The sequence below is a fragment of the Oryctolagus cuniculus genome, chromosome 9 (genome assembly GCF_964237555.1).
Source record: "Oryctolagus cuniculus chromosome 9, mOryCun1.1, whole genome shotgun sequence".
Lineage (NCBI taxonomy): Eukaryota > Metazoa > Chordata > Mammalia > Lagomorpha > Leporidae > Oryctolagus > Oryctolagus cuniculus.
In genome coordinates, this window is record NC_091440.1 from 100,288,985 (window position 1) to 100,314,053 (window position 25,069).

Sequence of the window (25,069 nt, forward strand, 5' to 3'; positions counted from 1 at the left end):
TTGTACCCTCCGGTAGATTCAGCCGTGTTTCTGGGCTGACTCATGGCTCAAGATAGGAGACTGAAAACTGCACAGGAACTAGGCTAGCTTGGAGATGGGGTAGGGACAGGAAAGCAGAGAGTTCTCGGCTACATAGGCTTTACAATCCGTACCATGCATTGAGGGCATGATTATGTTTATGCTGCTTGGTGATATCTCTTTGATTCATGAAGTGATAGCAGTGTCATGGGCCTTATGTCAATCTGTTCATTCCTTTTTATACATGCATGGGTTAGCAAGAAAGAACTTCCCATGACTTTCAGTAGCTAGCAGCACAGCTGAGTCTGGAACCAGGCCTCTTAAACTTCTACACCAGTGCTGTCTCCCGCAAGACAACACTACCTCGTTTAAAGAGTAAAGTGGTATGAAACTCTTGATTGTCATGGATTTTTACACATATATCCTTATGCCTCTTTGATTATAATATAAGCCTCTTGAAGCCCAGACTTGTACCTTAAATTGTCTCTGATACCTGCACAATACGTAGGTTAGTCTCTAAACAAGGGAGGAGAATTTACTGAACAAATGAAAGCCAGAGTTAAGCATTTTTCTTTGCAGTGGAACTCCCTGAGCAAAGCCTATGGCTTATCTCAAGTGAAAAACGAGCATAGAGCTAAGCCACACAAGTGCAATTAAAGCAGACTTGCTCTATCTTGCCTTAATCATTCGGGGGTACTTAGAAATGCAATGGTATATTTGATACCCAAGACCAGATTCCCCTTTTATGATGCCTATGATTATTGGGTTTTCTTGATTAATCAGTCATAACTAAATAGAACAAAATCCGTGTGAGAGAAGGGAAAGTGAGAGTGGTGTTAGACATGACCTTAAGAAGCCTCCGATAGTATAGCCCATATGTCAATGATAGGAACTATGAATTAATCCCAGACTTCAGTACTACAATGGAAATAATGACTCCTACCCCTTTATGTTAAATCCAGGCTCACAACTTCACAGCATTGTGTTGAGTTTTAGGACATATCGTAAGCAGTGAACATGGCTCTCTCACTTGAGGAATCTGACAGTCTAATGAAGAAGTCTGTCAGTCAGCTTTTGCTGCAGGAACAGACAATCTCAAACTCTTCCTGCCTTGAAGCCAAACGTTTTTACCTGGCTTGCAGTACATGAGGGTGTTGGTCAGCTCCAGCTCTAATAGAGTCAGCTTGGGTCTGGCCTTGACCGAGTTCTATGTGTCTTGCAATTTCAGAGCTCAGGTGGACTCAGCAGCTCCTTGCAGGCTGTATCATGCTCCTGGCAGATGACAGATACTCACAACGCAGGCACAGAACTAGCTCACACCAGCAATGTAAAGTTTATGCCTAAATACAACTTGCAATGTAATTGCTCATATTCTAACAGCTTAAACCATTCATATGTCTGACCTTGGAGATAAAATAATAAAGAAGTGTGATTGGCTCCCCACATCTACAGATTCTGCATCTATAGATTCAACCAACCATGGATCAAAATTTTGGGGAAAATGCATCTGTACTTTTACAGATATTTTCTTACCATTATTCCCTAACCAATACAGCATAATAGGCATTTACATTGTACAAGGTGTCATGAGGGATCCAAGAATGATTCCAGCCTACAGGAGAATTGCACCAGTTATATGAGAATACTGTGCCAATTTCCATTAGAAATTTGAGCATCTGACAATTTGGGTATCTCTGGGAGATCCAGGAGCCAATCCCTCATGGATGCTAAGGGACGAGTCTGCAAGTACCCACAGAAAAACATTGTCAAATAATTATGGATAAATAATGCAATCTGCTGCAAAGATCCTGAAATACTGTTATCAAGAGAAACAGTTACAGTAAATCCTCTAATCCAGCGATTCTTAATTAAAGATACATATGGTTGAGTCACTCGTGCTTCAGGACACTAAAAGGGGAATTCAACTGGATATAGTATCAAGGGTTCCACCAGAGAAACTTTCTGAGGCAGGTACTTTGCCTCCATCTGCATTAAATAATGATGGAATTAAAAGGGTACTTTGAAGAGTTAATGAAAAAAATGAGATTAAAATTCAAGTTAGTTTTGATGCAAATGCTTTCTAAAGTTTTTCCATAATCTGCATTTCATAAATTTTTGAATGCATGGGTTTCAGATCTTTTTGAACCAAAATAATCTTTTAATTCCATTTGCCTTGAACTTTTTGAAATATCCTTGTATTGTGATATCAGGAAGAGGTAATGTTCCTTGGAATTATGTAATCAAGAAAATGAAGATGGGATAGAGCACCTCGAATCCAAGACCCCCATGCCCCCTGCCTTGTGGATTAGGCAGTTATGTTGTCATTAAAGATGATGACACTGAGATGATTTTGCAGTTGTGGACAGCCTACCGATAACTCCACATTTCCATACAAGACCAATGAACGTGTCTTGTATATTGTGGGTCATGAATAAAATGAGAATGGTTCTCCTTGGATCTTAAAGAAAGGGCTTATCCAACCATTCATCCTTTCTCACTGGGGTAGTGTCTGGGCAGCTTTTTGAAATAATGAAGTCTGTAGAAGGTCAAGGTGAATAAGTGCACTCCAGTTTGGTTGGAATCATCAATAAAAAATGTCAATATTTCCTACAGCTAAAGGAATAGCTCTTCTATTTCTTATGACTTTAGGTTGTCACCTTTTGTATTTCAGCAAAACATCTCCAGTTCCTATGTCTCCAATTCTTGTTCTCCCATTCTCTCTCTTTTTTTTTTTTTTTTTTTTGACAGGCAGAGTGGACAGTGAGAGAGAGAGACAGAGAGAAAGGTCTTCCTTTGCCGTTGGTTCACCCTCCAATGGCGCCGCGGCCGGCGCGCTGCGGCCAGCGCACCACGCGGACCCGAAGGCAGGAGCCAGGTACTTATCCTGGTCTCCCATGGGGTGCAGGGCCCAAGGACTTGGGCCATCCTCCACTGCACTTCCCTGGCCACAGCAGAGAGCTGGACTGGAAGAGGGGCAACCGGGACAGAATCCGGCGCCCTGACCAGGACTAGAACCCGGTGTGCCGGCGCTGCAAGGCGGAGTATTAGCCTAGTGAGCCGCGGCGCCAGCCTCTCCCATTCTCTCTTGAATCCACTCCAATCAGGCCTTCTCTCCCACTATTACACCAAATATCTCTTGTCAAGACCGCCAATAATCTCCACCTTGCTGAACCAATAGCCGGTTCTCCCCTGCCACTTTACATGATCTGGTTGCAGTGGGAGCCGGTCATCCTTTGAATCACCATTGTCCCTGGCTTCTGGGACACTGCTCTTTCTTAGCGCTGCCCTAACTTCACTTAATTTCCTTCTTGGGATCCTTTACTGGTTTCTCTCTCATCTTCTTACCCTCAAAACTTTGGAGAACCCAGGGATATTGGACCTCTTCTCTATGTGCTCTCTTCTCCTAGCGACCATGTTCAGTCTGATGGCATTAAAGATCACCTGTCCATCTTCTATTAACATCCAACTATGTGTCACCAGCACAGACTGCTGCCTTGAACTCCAGACCTGTGTCCTTAACTGCCTACTCCATTCCTTGAAGGAGTCTAAGAAGTGTCTTGAAACAAGCATACCCATAACAGAACGCACCACTTCTCCAAATCTTCCCCATCTCAGTAAATGTCAGCACACTCTTTCAGCTTCACAGGCCAAAAATCTTCAGTTGATTTCCAGTCTACTAGGAAATCCTATCTTCCATACCTCCAAAATATATTCAGGTTTTGTTACCACTTCCTCACTCACTCCAGTGCCAGCCACCATCATCTCTTACCTGGATTATCCCAGGATTCTCTGCTAACAGGATTCTGTGCTTTTACCATTGCCCTTTGTCACAGCCCAGGCTTAACACAGCAGCCAAAATGATCCTCTTAAAATCTAAACCAGATCATGTTGTTGCCCTGCTCAGAACCCCTCAGGGTTTCCTTGGCTGAGATTGAGAACTAAAGTGCACAGGCCCTAAGATTTCACCCTTCTCTCCTATCTGACCTTTTGCTTCCTTCCACTTTTACCCCCCTCCCTCCTCACCAGCCCCAGTGCCCTCCCTGCTTATTCCTCTACCATGCCAAGTTCACTGGGCCTTTACAAGCGCCATACCTGCTGCCTGCCCTTTATGCCCACCTCCCTCAGTCTCTGCTGAGCTCTCACATCCCTGCCCTCTGCTGCCATCCTCACATTCCCTAAACCCTTCCTTGCTTCACTTGTGCATATCACGTGTCACCATCCATCACACTGTGTATTTACTCGTTTCTTTATTACCTGTGCCTCGTGAAAACACGACCTCCGTGAGGGCAGTAGTTTGTGTTAGCTTTGCTCTCCGCTGTGTCCGCAGCATCTGCAACAATGGTAGATAAATATTAACAGACGCGGTTGCTCAGACCCTGCTGTGGTGTGGATGTTGACTGTCCTCCACAGGTCCATTGTGTTAAAGGCCCGGTCTCCAAGGTCTTATGTTCATGAAACTAGGAGGGTGGGACATCGATCCAGTGAGGGTGTTTGGATGTGGAGCCTTTGGGAGGTGATTGGATTGGATTAGGCTGTTGGGCTGCAGCCCCATGATGAAATCCTCGTGGCTATTTAGGAGGCCACACAGACAGAGGCAAACACCCTCCCTATCTCTGTGGGGTGACCCCTGTGTTGCCACCTCGGGACTTGAGAGCCATTCCTGTGGCTGAGTCAGTGGGACCACCTGATTTGCACTTGAATCTCCAGAACCATGAGCCAAAATACACTTACTGGTTTTCTTCATACTCTGAGGCTGCCTCAGGTATTTCAGTGGTGTGACAGTAGGCTGACTCATACAGACCCCATCGCTGGGTGACAGAGCTACCCTTGGCAGTTAGTAAGAACTAGCAGTTGTACTCAAATGGCATAATGCAAAAAGGCCTTCCCTCCATATATGTGTGCCTCTTTTATTTAGTCTTTCCAAAGGGTCTTTGCTTTTTTTTTAAGAAGAGTATATTTTAAAATTATTTATTTATTTATTTTATTGCGAGGCAGAGTTACAGACAGAGAGAAGGAGAGACAGAAAGATCTTCTGTCCGCTGACTCACTCCCCAAATGGCCTCAACAGCTGGAGCTCAGCCGCTCTGAAGCCAGGATCCAGGAGCATCTTCCAGGTCTCCCACGTGGGTGCAGGGGCCCAAGCACTTGGGCCATCTTCCACTGCTTTCCCAGGCCATAAACAGAGAGCTAGATCAGAAGAGGAGCAGCCGGAACTTGAACCAGCACCCATATGGGATGCTGGTGCTACAGGCAAAGGCTTAACTTACTATGCCACAACACCAGCCCTCTTTTTACTTTTTAAAAGTATTTATTTATTTCAAAGGCAGAATGTGTGTATGTGTGTGGGAGAGAGAGAGAGAGAGAAATGAGGGAGAGGGAGAGAGGGCCACAACAACTAGGTCTGGGTCTTCTTCCTGATTTGATCTTCCTAACATCTGTGTGCCATGTGGGCATAAACAGAAGTGGCATGTGTAGAAATGCCAGGTGCTGTTTCTTGTTACAGATCATTGACTGGTGGTTTTCAACACCTGAAACTCTGAACCTGCAGTGTTAAAGGCCCAAAAGGTTGCTGTTATTTTATAACCATGTATAGCCATTTTCAATGCCATTGAAATCTTACAGTCAAAGATTATCGAGGGAGAGAAATGCTTGTGAGAGTACAAGTCCATGAAGTCATTTATGCATTTATTCAACAGAATCTACTGAGTATCTCCTTTATGTAAGCGTTTGCTAACCAGAAGTGAGTCAGATACTAAGTGTGTTCTCAGAGTGCTTGAAGTGTAATTGAAGAAAAAAATGTTCCTAAAAACAGTGGCATAGAATAAACATTGGAAATACTCTCCCTACAAGTGTAGGTAATGATGTACTGAGCTGTACAACAAGAATGCTTTGGAGATGGTATGCTTTTGGGATTAGGGACAGAATCAGGAGAGGCTTCTAGGAGGTGGTAGCATTTGGGATATTGAAGGATAAGTGAGGAGAGGCATTCAACAAAATTATGAAAGGGAAAGAGAATGATTGTGGCCCTGGAGACACACGCAGTCAGGCTGCAAGGTTTAGGGTTGGTTACACTGGACTAAGAATCAGACCAACTCTTTCACCAAAATTCCATGTAATTCAAAGATTCGGTCAGGTTGCCTCATAGGGACTCTTCCACAGGAAAGGAAATCGGTTCACATTTGATGCTTTGAAGCATCTCCTGTGCCACAGCAGAAGTGCTGTGAACACACACATTGCACAGAGGATAAGCCATATGGAACAATAAACATTGCACAATGAACATGAACAATAAATATGGAGAGTTGTGGTTAAATATTTGCAATGTATATGCAGGGAGTGCATTTGTTTGCGGAGCAATAGCGAGGGGTCATTTCCTCTTTCCCATATCATCCCATATGTCCTTCAGGAGAACTTTCAAGAGAGGCTGTAACAAAGGGAGCAGACAGATGGAGGTGAAACTGTGTCTTTTAGGTTTGCGAGGGCTTTGACAAAAACCCAGAGCAGCGCAGCCTTGCTCTGAAGGTGAAGGCTGTGGAACAATCACCTCGGTGCAAGACCAGCACCAGTCTTAGAAACATCCTCCCTTCACTGTCAGCATCGCTGCACACGCTCCACAAGCCAAGCACCAGGCAAGGCACTGGGACCCAGAAGGAATGGGATGCACTCCCCATTTGTTGAGCTATTCGAATGCTTTAAAGACATCTAATGAGATATATTTTTCCTAGTGTGTGAATTGCGATAAGCTCAGCATTGTGAGGATATCTCTTTCCTCAGCTAAAACTGTTATTTCTGGAAATACATAGAGTAGGAAAGTGATTTGTTATTAAACAAAGATAAGAAGGAGCGTTGAGGTCCAATGTGTTCAGAGGGGTCATACTCTTACTATTTTTCCTGGCTCAGATTCGAGCTGTGTCCTAAAGAGAAACCAGCACTAGTCCATTGGCAAATATCTCTTGAATGGATACCTTACAGAAAGACCCAAGACACAGTGGTTTTCAACAAGAGTTCTTGACTCAAATTGTCTGGTTTCTCCTGCTTACTCACTTTGTAATCTTGGAGATGCTACCTCTTGTACCTTAGTTTCTTCTATGGAATGGGAAGAATAAGAGAAGCTATTATGTGTATTGTTCAGAACACTAAATGAGTTAATGCATGCAGCACACTTAAATAGCACCTTGTCTATAATAGGTGCTCAGGTAAATGGTGGATACTATAGCCTATCATACTTGTGTATAATAGAATGTAAATGAGAAATAGGTGGCAACATTGCTAATGAGAAATTAGATACACTTAAAAAGATAAAGACTATTGAGTTACCTATTAGTCTGGACAGAAAATACCAGAGAGGTGTGTATGTGGTGATTTGACTTGTGTAATGTGGCTTCCAAGGGAGAGTTTCCCATGGATTGTGTCAGTCTGAACAACTTTAATGAAGGAAGTCTGGGAGGCTTATGTAGAAGAAACAGGATGGAAAAGGAAAGACATTTAGGGGTGAAAACTTCATTTGTTTGGGTCACCAGTGCACCAGTCAGCATCTAGGACTGTGCCTGGAACAATCTGCTGATGGAGAAGCAGGTAGAGAGAGCAAGGTGAGCAGAGACCGCAGGGAGCAGCCCTCAGTGGGTGCTGGATGCCAAGCCAGTGGCCTGTTAGTAATGTTCAGAAGGCTGCGCCATGGAGAGGCAGCCAAGTGTCCTGGAGCTCTACTATAGAATGTCAGCCCTGAGGATGGATCCTGATTTCCAGGGAAGTTCATTAACCCTCCCTGGACCCAGCTGGCTGGTGGCAGTGCTCGGGGAAAGGCAGACCAAAGCAGAACACTGTTGTCTCTCCCACACAATCTCCACTCCAGAGGCCATATCTGGAGCTTCCTGCTCTCTCTAGACTACTCCAACAGACGATCTCAACACTAACTTTTTGACTATGATTGACAGAATATATCCTTGACTTAGAAATTCCTGCAGTGCCCAGGAGCTCAGGGGACCCACACCCATCCCGCTGCATGCAGTTTTCTTCCAGGATGATCAGCTGTGAAACTGGCCATGCTGCTTAGCATGCAGTACCAGTGAACCAGACCCACTGCAGGCATGGCGGACCTACTAGAAACCACTTCCTGGAGTGTTTTCACGTGTCGGTTGTTCAGAAGCAGTCTGGCCATCCTATGTTCTTTCTATCTGAGCACCCCAGCACAGCTCCCAGGCCAGCACTTCCTGGCCCGGAAACTTCTCCACACCAAGGGAGGGAGGAGGAGGGCTCTGCGCTGGCCATGGTCCTGAAAAACACTGTATTCATTGTATTTCAACCCAAGTGCCATCCTCTGTTGTATTTAAGGACCTGGAGGAAACTGGGTGTTGAAGATCTCCCCAGAGTGGAGGCTCAAGTCCATACTGCCTCACTCCCATCCCTGGCTGTCTCCACTGGCTGTGCCATCTTCCTCTGGACTTCCCTTTCACCTTGGTCAATGTGATATAAGCCTCTGAAGTGTCAGCGGGATGCAGGTGGCTGCTCGGGGCCCAGCATGACAGGGGCGGAAGACTCCCCTCCCCATCCCTGCCCCAGCCCTGACCTCTCCGTGCCTGGCTCATGGCCTTGGCCCCTGTTCTCCCTCTGGATCCATGTCCATTGTCTGTACCTGGATTGCCCACTGGTCCTCCCTGCTCCTCTCCCACATTCGCCCTCAGCCCCCGCCCACCACAGTGCCCCTTTTCAGGCCTTCCTGCTATTTGCCCTCACCTCTTTTCCCCTTTCCATCTCCCTGGACTTGGTCTCATTCTCTTATTTTCTGTTCTTCTTAATCTTTTGTGCTAAATGGATCCTACATAGAACCTAAATCCAAGGCAAAGGGACACTTAGAAGATGACTTCCAAGGACAAGAGTGTGTGTAGGGGACACCCATTAGTCCATCCCATACTCCACTTCTCAGGCACCTCCCTCTACTGGTCACCCTACCCCCAAATCTTTCTTCAGCATGTTCTAGGTCCCTTCTCAACCACGTCTTTCATTGGAATGGGAAGGAAGCAGATCTTGTCCCCACATCGCCTCTGCCAGTCCTCCTGAATCAGAATGTCTGGATGGGAAAAGACCTTAAATGCCTAAACCAGCCAAGTGTCCATCCTACAGATAGCACTGCAGCCCAACAAGTTCAATGGCCTCAGAATCACCTGGCACAGATGACAGGACTCTCTGTGTGTGGATCCTCTAGCTTTGTGAGTGCACAGACCCTGCAGGAGGGAAGGCAGCACAAAGGAATGTCTCTGCTCTGGCAACAGCCCTGAGCTGGTGCTCTGACGGTGAATAGAGCCCTCTGGAGGAAGCTACAGGCAGCATGGCCTCTTAACATTCTGAGCAGGTTGGTTTCCAGAGGAAAAATCCTTGTCCATGGTGTATGTCAGGCTGGCCTGCTTTGCTGTGAGGAGTCTGAAGTCAGCCCCCTGATGCACACTTGCCTTCTTTCCTGTGAGAAATAGAACCACAGAAGAGCACCCCATACACCCTGCTCTGGTCCCCCATGCCTTCCATGTTCATGGCAGCCGAGAATAGATGCTCACCCTTCCCCACACAGCCTTCCACTGCAGGCACATAGCCCTGTGCCCCCTGTCTCTTCTGATCAGGCAACTCCTGTTCCTGTTCTTTGAAGACTGCCTGGAGCAGGAGCCTGGGGATACAGTTACAGTGCAGGCTGTGCTGCCAGCTTCAGTCTTCCTGCTCCCCACTTTGCCTCTTTCTCCATCGACAAAGTGAGATGGATGATGGATATACATGGAGAAGGCTGTGGTTTTGCTGGGAAAGCCCCAGAGTTTCTAGCAACACAACTTCTTTGAAACCTACCTTGTAAAGAGCCCAGCGTCAGGCAGGAAGGAACGAAGGATGACCAAGTGTGGCGCCATCAGTTAAGTCACACAGTGAGCGTATTTCAAAAGTGCCCATCTCTGCTGTTGTACAGTTTTACAGAGAGGTTCCTGAGTATTGATAATGGCCTGGGATGAAATTGGAGAAATCTGTATTATTTGGTGTTCTAGCTACAGTGGGGCATAGAATAATCATGACAGAGGATGCATCCAATCACCCTGTGAAGTTTCCTATTTACTAAAGTGCCCAGGCATTTCCCCAATGATGAAAATGTCCCATTTTGATTTGAGAACAAAATGTAGGTGGTGATAAATGGGGAGTTTGCCAGCACTGGGAAGCATTATTCAGCATCAGACTCTGTGAGAGCTTAATGAGCTGATGAATTGGCCCAGTGGTCTGGGAAGAGGGGGACATTATCCCTAATTCAGCAATGGGCAAGGACAGACCCAAGTGCCTCTCGCAATTGATGGGTGGCGATGGTCCCTGTGTCCTGTGGTCACAGGTCTCTTGGGTATGAGCAGAGCCCAGTTGTCCCTAGCACAGTGGAATGTCCTTGCTCCTCTGCTGTAGGGTGTCCTGACTGGCATTAGAGACCAAAGATAGCTCATAGTGTGGTGTGTTTTGTGTATGTTCAAATGGCTTGTCAACCCCCAGGGGGCTGCAGAAGCTGAGAAGCGGCGCTATTGCTGCCTGGAATCTTGGGATGAAGTGGGAGGCACGTGGGCCTGCAGGTGAGGAGGCTGGGGACCTGAGTCACGTAACCTCTGGTTCTCAGTTTCTCCATCTCTGAAATGAGAGGATTAAGATGTGCTTGCTCTAAAATCCTTCCAAGCATTATCATCGGAGAGCAGTGACCTGGGGGTTTCCTTTTGAGTCACTAATTCTAGACCTGAGGTGGTCACGGGCAGGACAAGTCCCTCTCTCTCTACTCCCAGTATGGTGGCAATCTTGCAGCCCAGTGGCGGGACGGTGGTCATATAATCAATCAACAACTACTTGTTAGCATGGCCATGGGCCCAGGACCATGGGAGGTGGAATAAACAATCGCAGAAGATAGACCAGGCTTGGGAAGTCAGGATGCTCCATGGCTGATTCTCTGGCCCTTCTCTGCAGATACCTGAATGAGAAATAAGAACCAAGAACAAGGAGACTATAACCTAATTAAAAATAATGGTAACAATAAAGACTACTTAGACTTCTAAGTGACCCAGGTTTTCCTAACACCGGGAAGAAAAATGAGGAGAGAATGAAATGAAGATACATGGGCGTCAGTGTCCCGTAAAGTGATCGATACGCAGAGCAGAGCTCCGTGAACTGTCATTCTTGTTTGTTCTCCCAGCTTGATTCATGGCAGTTGGTGCTGGAGGACACAGGCGCTGGAGACCCACACCCAGGTTCAGATTCCCAGAGCGGCCACTTGTTAGTCTGGTGCCTCGCTTTCCACATCTGTAACATGGGGGCCTCCATGCTGGATTTACAAAGTAACTATTGAAGTATAATTGATATTCAATGACATTATAAAGAGGGTGACTCTGCTTAGCTCTTTTTTACAAGACCAGCCATACTCTAATACCAAAAGCCAAAAAAGACACAATAATAACCCCTAAAACCCAGTATCCTTGCATAGATGCAGAAGTTCTCAACAAATATTAGCAAAATGCATACTTTTAAGAAACTTTATCTGAAAGCTGGAGTTAGAGAGAAGGTTGTCCTTCATCTGCTTGTACATTCCCCAGTGCAATGGCCAACTCTGGACCAGGATGAAGCCGGGAGCCACAAGCTTCTTCCGGGTCTCTCACATGGGTGACAAGAGCCCAAGCACATGGGCCATCTTCTGCTACTTTTCCAGGTGCATCAGCAGGGAGCTGGATCAGAAGTGGAGCAGGCAGGACTCAAACCAATGCCCATATGAGATGCAGGTGTCGCAGGTTGGGGCTTATTCTGCTATGCCACAACATTGGCCCCCAAATCCACACATTTTAAATCCAGTCACAAACATAATAACCTTACATGTTCAAATCGTATAGTTCCATTTATCCAACCCTCTATTTATGACACATTTTTTACTTATGTAAGCTATATAAAGCTCACCCTACATTATTATCACTTGGCTTTAAACAACCAGTTGTCTTATAAGTAAACTATCAGAACAAATACAACATAGTCTTCTGTGTCTGCCTACTTATTTACCATTTCTGGTGCCTGTTTTCTGTATATCCACCTTCCCTCCCTTACCCTGTGGCATATCCCATAGCATAGTATAATTTAGGCCCAATACTGATGAAGTATTTCAGCTTTCTTTTATCTGAAAATGCCTTTGTCCCATCCTCTTCTTGAAAGTTTTTGCTGGCTATGGGGTTCTTAGTTGACAGGTAGTTTTTTTCTTTTCTTCTCTTTCAGAGCTTTAAAGATTTTGTTCCATTTTCTTCTGGCCTCCATTGTTTCTGATGAGCAGTCATTTATATTCCTGTCACAGTTCCCTTGTTCATAATATTTCTTTTTTCACTGAATGTTTTTAAGATTTTCTTTTTCTCTGTGGCTTTTAGCAGTTGGATATGCTGTGCCTCATTGTGGTTTTCATTGTGAGTATGTGTGTGTGTATTTAAAAGAATCACAGAGAGAGGAAGACACACACACACACATACACACACACACAGAGGAATATCTTCCATCTGCTGGTTCATTCCCCAGATGGCCGCAATGGCCATCACCAGGCCAGACTGCAACCAGAAACTTGGAAATCCTGCTAGGTCTCCTGCATAGTTGTCTGGGGCCCAAAGGGCTGGGCCATCCTCTGCTGCTCTCCTAGGCATATTAGCAGGGAGCTGGATCTAAAGTGGAGCAGCTGGGACTCGAACTGCTGCTCACATTGGATGCAGGTATCTCAGGTGGTGGCTTAACTGCTGTGCTGCAACACCAGTCCTTGTTCTTATATTTTTCCTACTGGGAGTTGATGGAACTTCTCAGATCCAACCATAGAGTTTGGGGAGTTTAGGGCTGTGATTTCTTTAAATACTTTTTTTCTGCTCCAATTTCATACTTGTCTTTCTGGGACTCCTGTCTATCTGCTCCCTCTTTAATACCATAGACTGACTTGTTTCATTGATTATGTTTTCTCTTAATTTATGTATATATATGTATATAATACTAATAAACATTATTACTAGCATATTATAATTGTATAATAATATTTTTATTAAAAATTGGGGAACTAACTCAGCTGTTTTAAAATGCTTCTCTGCTAAGTGTGACATCTGAACAATCTCATCTGCTGTTGTCGGTTGCCTGCTTCTTTTCTGTATCACATTTTCCTATTTCTTCATAAATCCAGGTAATTTTTTGAGGACTAGTGGGATCATGGATAATATGTTGTAGAGACCGAGTTCTTTCATCTTCCTAAGAGTGGCCTCTTCAGCAGGCAGTCCAATGACTGGGTGATCACCATGAACTTTGGCTGGCTTGGTTTTATGCTTGAGGGCTGACATATCAAAAGCCCAAAGCCATCAATCTCCAATTGCTATTTCCCTTCAGATCCAACCCTGCCTTGGTTTTAGAATTTGTCAGGTCTTGCTCTAGGTCGAGCCCCTTATTCCCAAGTTGTGCCCTTTCCGGTGACTCAGTCAGTTACCCAGGCTGTTGTGAGACATTAACTAGATCTGTCCATGGGCAGGGGCAGAACTCCAGCCTCCTGACTCTGCCCTTTCCCCAGCATTGATTAACCTGTGCTTTCTCTTGTCTGCTGTCAACCCCATAGCAGCTTCTATCTGATATGCCTCAGTGGTTTCACTGCGCACACGTCCAACCTGACCCTAAGCCCACACAGACTTCAGGGGCCTCTTGTCTGCCTCGCTGCCTTAGCTGTCTCCTTCGCATGCCCCACTGTGCCACGTCAGCTGCCGACATTCTGATCAGATTTCTTCGTTTTCAGATCAACGGGACTACAGTGGCCTGCTTGGATTGTATCCCTTTGTGCGACAGTCAGGAAATTGTTCACCCTATGAGTTCATTTCTCTTAGAGATTATCCTCCTGTGCTGGTTTATGTCCACTTTATGAAAACAGTTTCCCCCATAATTTCATCCAGGTTTTAAAATGTTTATGATGAAAAGGCTAGTATGGTGCCAGTTACTCGAAAATGGGAGTTAAGGGAAGTGTACTTGATTTTTAAATCTCAAAATAAATGTTTAATGTGTTAGCAAATGTAAACTGTTCCCTGTACATTGTATATTTACTATATCCTACATCATATGGCATATAATATAATGAAGTGGTATAGTTTTGTCATATATTAATTAATTCATCACACCTTTATCAAGTACTTACTGTATATAAGACACAGTAATAGTTGGAGGAAGGAGAGGTACTAGATCTTTAAAAAAAAAATGGGGAACTAACTCAGCAAATCTTAGAGCCAGGGTGGATTTTCTCATCCAATATTTTCATTTGAAAGATATTGAATCCTAGACCAAAAAGGATACATGGTTTGTCAAGGTCACACAGCTATAAGCAGAAGAAGAGGAAATAGCTGGGCATGTTTTCCCCCACTAAATTCCAAATATATTATTTTTAAAGCTGAACATGATGTGTAAAGATTTTTTTCCCTCCGTAGAAAATATGATCAGTGCCAGAGTCTCTGTTGATACAGTCGTGATTGGACCAGAATGAATAAATAAGTAAGGCTGGTCTGCTAAGGGCATATTTGAGTTGCCTAGAAAACTTAGTGTTGGTGTAGAGTCACCATTGGCTGACACAATGGACAAGGATGGTTCTTGGTTGCACACCTCCTCAAGAGCAGCCAAGTGAGACAAAACTGGGAGTTGCCTGGACTTAATAGTATTTTATTGGAACAGTAGATATGCAGGGACTTCACAGAGTTCATGGAAAGTGAAATTAATAGATAAGCTTATTTTGGTACAAAAATTGTAACTTCAAACATAGTTTTTTCATCATGTGCATTCCATGAACTTTTTGATGACCTCTTAAATGCATGGATTTTCAAGATTTTTTGTACCAAAGTAAGCTTATATTTTAATGACATTTTCTATGACCTTTTTTTTAAGTCCCCTCATATAATCAGGACTATCTTAGGAACACATCCAACCTGATAACTTCTTAGTGAGTATTTCATTTGCCACCAGAAACATGGAGAAATTATGCTCCAAGCTCCTGGCTTCAGCCTGACTGAGCCCTGGCTGTTACAACTTTTTGGGAGTGAATCAGCAGTTGGAAGATTCATTCTCTCTCTCTCTCTCTCTCTCTCTCTCTCTCTCTCTCTCTCTCTCCATTGTTCTACCTTTCACAGAAGCAAGTCAATAATTTTTTCTAAAGTGTGGGCCAGTAGTCACAGCCTGGTGATGATGATGATGTTGATGCAGTTAGCACTAGCACAGCCATAAATATAGACAGAAGTGTTTGTTTTCAGACTCAGGTGTGACTTTGGGTGAGGAGGATCCAGCATTAGTGAGGGAGCTAGAGTCAGAGAATGTCTGTGTGACCCCCGCCCCCTCCTAGAGTAGACCGGTTGAGTTTAGAAGCCTCCAAGTAGCGTGACTCCTTCTGGCTTAATGGGTGGGTGATGGTGGACATGGAAAGCTGAAAGTCCCTTGCCAGCTGCTGCAGCCCAATGTCCTAGCTGCAGACACCTTCCGTCTGCCCCATCACATCCACTCCCATCCTCCTCCACTCTGCTTTCTGGCCCGAGGGGCTGACCACATGGACTCCATGCAAGGCTTCCTTGCCCCCCAGTGTTGAGATGGGTTCAGTCAATGGAGAGCAAGCAGGACCTCAGCAGGAGGGAGTTGGGGAGGTCAGGTTCTTCTGTCCCCAGGCCCTTCCCTGCAGGTCGTTTTGGACTGGCATTGTCTCAGCCACTCCAGATGGTCCTTGCCATAGAATGCACTCCTTCCTGCTCACTGCAGCCATGTCCTGCAGTCACTTCTTCAGGCCTAGGGCTGGTCATAGATCACTGCTGTGGCCACCTCCAGGCTACCACATTCTCCCTGTTCTCCCTTGTGGCTCTTATTACTTCTGCCCTGTGCCTCCACAGAACACATCAAGCACCTCACATTGTATTAATCTGAGCATGCCACTTGTTTCTTTTGGGAACCTACTGTTTGAATATTTGAAATCTGTTGTCATGCTTCCTGCAAATGCATTCTGGGTACTTACTACTTGGAGATCATTTAGAAGAGGAAGTGGAGTCACCCTCTAGGATGGAGAATTCCTGGCAGTTTCTCAGCGGGACATGGTTGTGATGAAAGCAACATTTAAGGAGGAGCTATGGGGTCATGGTGCAGAGTGGTTGGATTGCAAGGGAATTAGACAGGAAGCACAGCCTACCAATCCAGGCAAGAGCAGTAAGGACAGCAGTGTCTACAGAAGAGAGAGCAGATATGATGGATGCTGTGGATGGAGAATGTTGACAAAGAAGCAAGCAAGGGTGACTGCAAGGATTTTAGCATTGTGGGGACCAGTTTTAAGGAGAAAGATATGAGTTGAGGTTTAGATTTGAGTATCATGAAATAGTGGAACAACCTGGTAGAAATATCTAGTATGCTTATGGAGAACATGACTTGAACTCAGAGGAGGGGGGTGCAATTTAAGTGCAGGGGCCAATGTTGTGGCACAGCACGTTAAGTGGGCACTTGTGACACTGGTATCCCAAATTGGAGTGCTGGTCCAAATCCTGGATTCTCTGCTTCTAGCCCAGCTTCCTACTAATGGATCTGGGAAGGCAGTGGAAGATAGTACAAGTGCTTGGGCCCCTGCCACCCTCATGGGAGATCTGAATTGAGTTCCTGGCTCTTGGCTTTGGGCTGGCCCAGATCTGGCTGTTGTGGCCATTTGGGGAATGAACCCGTGAATGGAAGATCCCTCCCTCTCTGTTGCTCTTTCGAGTGCATAAATAAATCTTTTAAAAAGAAAATAAAAGTGGGGTGAGGGAGTGAACTGAATGAATTTGAGTGAGAGTTGCATGAATGGTAGAAGATAAACTGAATCAAAGGACCAAAAGAAGCTTTGCCTGGGGAGTCACTTCACATGTCCGTTTATCTGGGAGATATTTTCTTGATTTCCCAGAATTCATTCATTCATTCTCTCTCTCTCTCTCTGTCTCTGTCTCTGTCTCCATGTTTGGGCATAATTCTTAGGAATATTGTCTCCTGCTTTTGCAATTGGCTGCTTTCCTGCCTGTCTTCCCGTCCAGCCCACATCTCCTCAAGGGCAGGATTGCATCGCTTTTATCTTTGTAGGATTCCCCAGATGCAAAGGGAGTCAGAAGGGAGGGGAGGAGTAAAGGAGGTGAGGAATTAATTATAGAGTTGGAAGAGAACTACAATTGTACACTGTCATGTAGTCAAGGAGAGCAGCGAGTTTAGAAAAGGAAGGAGAGGAGTAAACAGTATCAAGTAGATCAAGGGAAATGGTGGCCAGAGAAAGGCATGGACGGACCTGTCAGAGTCTGTAAGTGATCTCGAGCATGCACGCTTGCTAGGAGTGGTAATGGCAGAGGGAAGATGCATGTGGCGCCGTTCGTCCTCAAGTGACAGCCCTGGATTGCAGTCATCAGAGCTTCCTCCATAACTCCGTTGAGTAGCTTTTATTGCTGCTGCCATAAAAGAGAGATGCCAGCATGTATCACTTACACTCCCTGGTGGTGCGGTGTAGGCGAACGTCTCCCTGGCTCCCCCTCTGCAGCAATCGTGTGTTTATCAGATATCCTAATAATAAAATGTGGTAAACAACCCTGTAGCACCCTCGCACCCATCAGTGTAAAGCATGTTCTAAAGCCAGCACAGGCTTCACGTGCTTTACCGATTATGCCAATTGCCCGAGACAGTGACAGGCCCAGGACCACCCCTGTGAAAACCTAGTGTCTGCTCGAGAGCAGCTCAGAACCTCAGCCATGCTGGACAGGGCAGCTTCTGCCTCCCACGAGGACCAGGGCCTGGCTTCTCAAGACATAGTCATGGAGCGGCAACATTGGTATCAGCAGGACGTGGTTAGAAATGCAAGACCGAGGGGTGAGTGTTGGGTGCAGTGGTTAAGTTGTCTGTGGTCCATACGGCAATGCTTGGGTTCCAGACTCGGCTCTGCTCCTGACTCCGTATTCTGCTACATACTGGGAGGCAGCAGATGATGATTAAATGCATCTCTGCCACCCACTTGGGAGACTCAGATTGAGTTCCTGCCTCCTGGCTTCAGTCTGGCCCAGCCCTGGCTATTGTAGACATTTGGAGATCAGCAGATGGAAGATCTTTGTCTCTCTGATGCTGCCTCTTCTCTCTCTGCTTTTCACCTAAACATAAATAAGTGATTTAAAAAAATAAATACAAGCCCAGACCTTACTGTAGATGGACCAAATCAGACTCTGCCTTTTTAAAGATTTATTTATTTGTTTGAAAGGCAGAGTTATAGGGAGGGTAGGGGGGAAATATAGAGAGATCTTCCATCCACTGGTTCATTCCCCAAATGCCCACAACAGCTAGGACTGGGCCAGGCCAAAGCCAGTAGTCTGGAACTCTATCTGGATTTCTCACATGTATGGCAGGGGCCCAAATACTTGGGTCATCTTCTTTTGCCTTCCCAGGCACATTAGCAGGGAGCTGGATTGGAAGTGGTGTAGCTGGGACTTGAACCGGTGCTAAAATGGGATGCTAAAGTCACAGGTAGCAGCTTAACCCACTGTGCCAGAATGCTGGCCCCAGAATCTGCCTTTTAACAATACCCCAGGTGACCCCGGTGTACATCACCTTAAGAGTTCCACTAGAACCTGACTGTCCTTACAGTAATGATGGCTGTCACTTATACAGCATTTGCTGTAGCCCAGGCATTGTTTGGAATACTTCACATGAACTCATTTGTTTAATTTTCACAGCGACTTTCTGAGGCAGACACTATTATCATCCCCCTTTATGATGTGGTCCAAAGCTTGTGCAGCGCTGTGTGGCAGAGATGTGATGAGTCAGGGTTCATGTGTCCCAGGGGTCCTATGTCTCAAGCACTGCACTGCCCTTTCTCTCCTGCCTCCCACAGTGACTGGCAGGGTGCATCCTAGGTGCTCTGGAGGTCCACCGATGAAGAATGGCAGAGCTGTCCGTGGTGCCCCGGGAGGGCAACCTTGACCCTTAGGGAAGATGTACCTGGTTCTCTCTGTTAGATGAGGGAGAAGCCCTCCAAAAGTATTTCCTTAGAGGCTGCGACTGAAGAAGAAATGCCATGTTCTAGATCCCCTCCTGGGAGAGGTCGGTCGATGTTTTATCTGCACCTGACAAAGTCTCTCCCAAGTCCAAGGCCCATGGGGCAGTAGGGCTTTGGCGGGCACAGTAGGGACACGGCTCTTCACTGTTTCAAGGATAAGTCCATTCCTTCCACGTGGCCTCCGGTTCTGAGGCCAAGGGCCCATGAGGAAGCTTAGAATTTGCCCACCATCGAGTGACTCTATCATTTTGTTTGCATTGTTGGAAAATACAGGAGGCATAACTCGCTTTGGTGGGACCAGCCTCTCAGTGAATCATCTGTAGCTGCTTTCTCTGCTTCTGCCAGTTTAAAGCAAGAAATTGTTTTCTAAAACTCTGAGGGGGTGACCTTAGAGGAGGGTGGGTCTTGATTCCTAACTCCAGTCTCAGATGTAGGAATATGTCTTTTTTAAAAATAATTATCTGTATTTATTTTATTTGAGGGGGGGGGAGGGAGGGAGGGAGGGAGAGAGAGAGAGAGAGAGAGAGAGAGAGAAATTCCCCATCCATTGGTTCACTTTCCAAATGCCCACAACAGCTGGGGTTGGGCAGGCCAAATGCAAGAGCCAGGAACTCAGTCCAGGTGGGAGCCAGGTGGATGGCAAAGACCCAGTACTTGAACCATCATCCCCTGCTGCCTCCCAGGGTTTTCATTAGCAGGAAGCTGAATTCAGAAGTGGAGCCAGGGCTCTAAACCAGGCACTCTGATGTGGGATGCAGGTGTCCCAGGTGGTGTCTTAACCTCTGAGAGAGGTGTCTGCCCAGCATATGGCTTCTTATTTTGTTAAGAATTTGTTTATTTCGTTGAAAGGCAGAGTTATAGAAAGAAAGATCTTCCCTCCATTGGTTCACTCCCCAAGTGGCCGCAATGGCTGGAGCTGGGCTGATCCAAAGCCAGGAGCTTCAACCGGGTCTCCTATGTGGGTGCAGGGGCCCAAGGACTTGGGCCATCTTCTACTGCCATAGCAGAGAGCTGGATTGGAGGTGGAGCAGCTGGGACTCGAGCTGACACCCATATGGGAAATTGGCACTGCCAGTGGCAGCCTCACCTGCTGCGCCACAGTGCCAGCCCCAGAATATGTCTTCTGAATGACAGCTGTGAGGCCTGGGAGAACCCTGGCTGCACCCGGGGTGTGGTTATCACATTTATAAGAGTTGACTCTGAGTTGCAGCCGACTGGAAATTTCTTCCCATCAGGATTCCATACCAGCTGCTTTGCACATGGAGCCACGTTCTCCACAGTTGGGTTGAGTCTGCCAAGATATTGTAATTAAGGGAGACCCCAAAAAGCCAGCCGAAAAGCAGAGGATTCTTGGTCTAATACTCTTCCTTCCCCACTTCCTCTGTGGTGTGGGACAGGCACCATCTCCGCCGTTTGGCAACTGAGGCAGTTGTGGGAGAGCCTTTCTCAGGTGCTTCCTGAATGGTCTCCCTGGAAGTGCAAGTGGTTTCTGCTCCCTCTGAGGTTCAAACTGAAGCCACGAGCTGGTTTCCCAGGCCTCCTTCCGGTAGTTTCTTTTAAGTGGCAAAGTCAGGAGGAAAACCTGGGGCTAACCAAGGTGGATGTCCTGCCAGTCCCCAAGGCAGCCTCCCCGTCATCCGGAGCCCCAGGCTTCTAGCTCCTGCACTCACCTGACCCGGTCATTTCCGTCCTTTGGCCTTTGGGTCGAGTGTCCCTTCCTGAAAGCCCTCCGTCCACTTTCCCTGTCAAAGGAGGGCCCTCGGAGGGCAGGGCCTGGGAGTCTCTTGTTTGTCACTGTGTCCTCATCCCTAGCACAGTGAGTGACCCCTGGAACACAGCTCTGTACATACTCTCCGATCTGTGAGAAATGTATACCCTCCATCGCTGTCACCCTGAATTTCTCTTTTCCTGCTGCAGTCACTCCCAGTGTGTTTTCCTTCTGAGTTCTGTCTCCAAGCCCCTTGGCCCATTTCTGTTGCTTCCCAGGACTGGTCTGGAACCATCGAGTCTGATAGTTGGGAACAGGAAATGTTCTATGTGGAATCTGAATTCTGAGGTCAAACTAATGGTAGCAAAGAGCTCCAATTTTGGAGACTTCAAGAATTTCTTCCTTTCCTCCTCCCACTTTATGCCAGAAGTAAAACCTGGATTTGAAAGAGGGAAGAGTGGGGTAGAGTTCAGCAGAGAAAAGCCCAGCCCTTGAGCTGCACTCTGGATCCAGTGCCATTGTCCACACCACCTGTCAGCCCCAGTGAGTTTTCCTTCTCTTTCTCAGGCTCTTGCTCGTATAGTCAGGGTCAAACTCTTCCCAGAGCAGAGCAGTTGGTTACCAACACAGGGCTTAGTGACATGCCCCTTTATAAAGAGTGTGTGATCTGTCCCCTGCCTGAGTCTGTCACAGTGGCCTGTCTGTAACAGGTTGTGCAAGCACTGACTTCAGCTAGCCTGGGCAACCCCACAAACATCTCAGCACAACCTAAGGGAAAGGTGCCAGGTGCTGCTTCCTGTAACTGAAGGTTTCTTTTCCCTTAAGGATAAATGGGATGATTTATATGTATAGGTCCTTTCAGCCTGGAATGTTCAAGTTGGACCTCAGAGAGAGTGCAGGTTTCTGTCTGGGGCCTTCCAGCAATGTAAGAGGGAGACAAGGAAAAGCCACAAATGCCAGCAAAACTCCACCATCGCCCTTCTCCTCATACCAGTGTGTGATGATGCCACGTCCCCAAGCCCGTCTCCCTGGGGCGCTTCCTGAGACCCACCACCCAGCAAGGGAGGGTCACTGGACACAAGCTACAAATTGGCAGAGACTGGATTTCTGGATTATATGTTGTCTGATCCCTGTGTGGAACTGTGTGGTCCAAATTTTCCAGTATAGTTCTATATCCTGTTTTCCTCCTGAGTACACATGTGAATTCCCCGTCCTGATGTAGGGCTAGGAACAAGGACTCATCATGTGTACCAGCTGATAATGGTCTTGTATTCACAGGGCTTTTTGCAGCCAGCCCTGAAGAAGGGCCCCACTGTTGCTTACCTGCCCTAAACGTGACCTATCTGAGGAGGACATTTGGGTGAAGAAATGTCACCGAACGTTTTCCAAATTAGGCATGGGCTGGAGGAACTCTTTCTGGGATAGCTGTGAGCCAGTCCCAAGGAGAAGCTATTTAACACACAAGCCTTGAGAGCCAGACTCTGTATGGTGGACTGAACAGAAGCAGTGCCAGCCCTGTGCCTTCAGATGCCAGGTTGGCTTCTGCCACCCTGTGTGGGCAGGGAGGAAAGCAGGCAGAACCTAGGAGCCTTTCCTAGACAGGGCTTGGAAACGTGTGCTCACCTGGAAGCTCTCCCACCTTCCTGGCAGATGCTATAAGCCTGTGTTAGTGCTTTATGGATACAGATCTTGGGGCCTGAGAGCCAGACCAAGAGGTCTAGCGTGGGGGTGGGGTAGGGCATTTAGTACAACAGTGAAACTCGAAGGCCCTGGAGCCAGACCACTTTGTCCTGAGCCCCATGCTCCACTCACTTCGTGTGACTATGGGATAGTCATTTCACCTCTCTGGACTCACTTCCCCATCTTTAAACTATGGTCAGTAATAAGACCTGCTTTATTGAGTTGTGGCAAGAAACAAATGGACCAATCTGAGTAAAGTATTAAGAGCTGCAGCTGGCCCATGATAGGTCTTGAGAAGGTGTTCACGAGGTTGCTGGGGCTTTGGTATTCACGAGCAATCCTTCACGCACTGGCTGAGTCCCCACCGGGGCACTTTTCTCTCAGGAGCTTTTTCAGTCAATGCTGAATATCCCTGAAGATGGGGAACCCACTCCCTCTTAAAACTCTGCACTCCACCTTCAGGTTGGTGTGCTTTTTGGGCGGCTTCCAATTGTGTTGAGCCTGTCTTTTCCAAATACTTTCAGATACTTCCTGGGTGGTTCTAGCTGCAGTCCTGTAGTCATGCAGAAATCATCTAACCCCTCTTCTTCCAAATAGCAGCTTAAATCAGTGACTTAAATCAGTGACAATAGACTTTGCACTCCTCACTGGTATCTTTCTCCCATCCTCACAAATCTTGTCTTTTCCTGACAAAGTGTCTTCAGTTTGCTGTGCTGCTCATGGAATTATGCGGCTTCCAATTCTGAAAGCGCTCCGTGTTTACAAATGGGACTTAGGTGCTTGTTCACTGAGCTCCTGCTATGTGCCTGAGAGCCAATGAGAAGACATGGCACTCAAGGAGCTCCCAGTTAGGCAGGGAGTGGCATTGAAAGCAGGGAGAACAGCATGCGCTGAGATATGAGTGCAGGAGGCCCACTGTCGGGTGGCTGGGTGTGCTGCTGGCTGGGTGTGCTGCGCAGGTGCAGGTGTCACTTGGGAATTGTATGAAAGCAAATTGAGGAAGGAGACAGCTTTACCTGCTTGGGGAGTCATCAGAGGACTTTCAGAAGTGACACATTCCTGTATGTACTTTAGTGACAGCATTGAACAACAGCCTGAGGGAGACCAGTTAGCCCAAGGGTAAACGCCAAAGGGATGGAGGAGGAAAATGAGTCATGGACCAAAATGTCCAAAATGTATACAAAAAGGCTAACAGCGGTTGTCTCAAGTGAGTAGGATGAGTAATTGCTTTTCTTTCCCTGTGTTTGCTAATTTCTGTGTAATTAGTACTTCTATTTTCTCTATAATTAACATGTATTATTTATGTAGCAAAAATCATTTTTTCATGTCTAAAGATACTTCAAAATCAAATCAGCAGGATTTGGTAGCTGATTGGAGGGAGGAGTCGAGGAAATCCATGTTCTGGGAGGCGGGAACACGAGGAACGGAGTATTACTTGGGAACTCAGTGGCACCCTTGGCTGTTGAAATGAAGTCCACTGGCTGTTTTGACTCCCATTTGGCCTCTTCACAGCCTGTTTAGCAGCCTCTGTCCTACCCCACAAGCCCTGAAGCTCACCTGTCATTAATATACCTCCCTGAAAGCAGACCCCATTGGCAGCAAAGCCCACAGCACCCCAGGGGAGCAAGGGCATTTATTTAGATGATGAGTGCTGTCACTGCTTCCCTGAATACCTGCTGGGTACTCTGCCCCAAGCCAGGCTGCGGGGAGAAGAGGGTGAGAGGAGTATACACAGTCCCCATCTTCACAAGTCTCAGCCTGATGCAGAGTTTTAGAATCACGCTAATTCACAAGCATTTCAAATGGAAATGAGTGCTCCAAAGGAAAGGAAATGGCACCCAGGTCATTTCTGTGGGCTGGAAGTTTGGGAAGGGGCTTCTGGGGTGAGAGCTAAAGGGCAAGCTGGAGGGAGTTAGAAAGAGAACTTCCAGGCAGAAGGGATGCAGCTGTGACAGCCATGTGCAGAGAGGAAATCAGTCACAAGTCCTCCAGAGGCGGGCGGGTACTGAGACCTGTATCGTTAGGCGGTGGCGGTGCTGTGCTAATGTCACAGTGTGCACTTGGGCAGACCAAGATGGTGTGGGTCAGTCACCCGAGGTGCCTTCTTGGTGCAATCAGGAGATGGAGAAACACAAGATGTACGAGGCTGCGGTCGGTTAACACAATATATTGTTTTGCAATGAACTTTTTCTTGTATAGGTAGGAGTATGTTCTAAAAGAACAATAAAAAATATAGCAAAGTAATACATGTTTGAGGAGATAGATATGTTTATCTTGATTTGGTAATTGCACAATGCATACATGTATTGAAGCATCCCATGGTACTGCAGATATATGCATGATTTTTGTATGCCAGTTAAAAACTTTCAAAATATATTATATTCAATGCATAAACCAGAAGCACAGTCATTTGTCACCACGATCAGGAATTATGTCCTGTACCTACTTGTCAGTGCTTTTAAGGCTGAGTTTTTGGCTGCATCACCACGCCCATGGGAGCAGTGCCTCCATTACCAGGGCTGTAAAGTCACTAGGCAAGAGGAATTTTTTTTCAGCTCCATTATAATCTTATGGGGCCACCATAATGCATGTGGCTGCCGTTAACCCAGCTGTCCTCC

The 25,069-nt window shown here is 46.5% G+C and overlaps 1 protein-coding gene across 30 annotated transcripts in view; it reads left to right on the forward strand.

The window, feature by feature from the left end:
• The window catches only part of CACNA1C (calcium voltage-gated channel subunit alpha1 C), a 739,977-nt gene that overhangs the window by 522,723 nt on the left and 192,185 nt on the right, over window positions 1-25,069 (forward strand).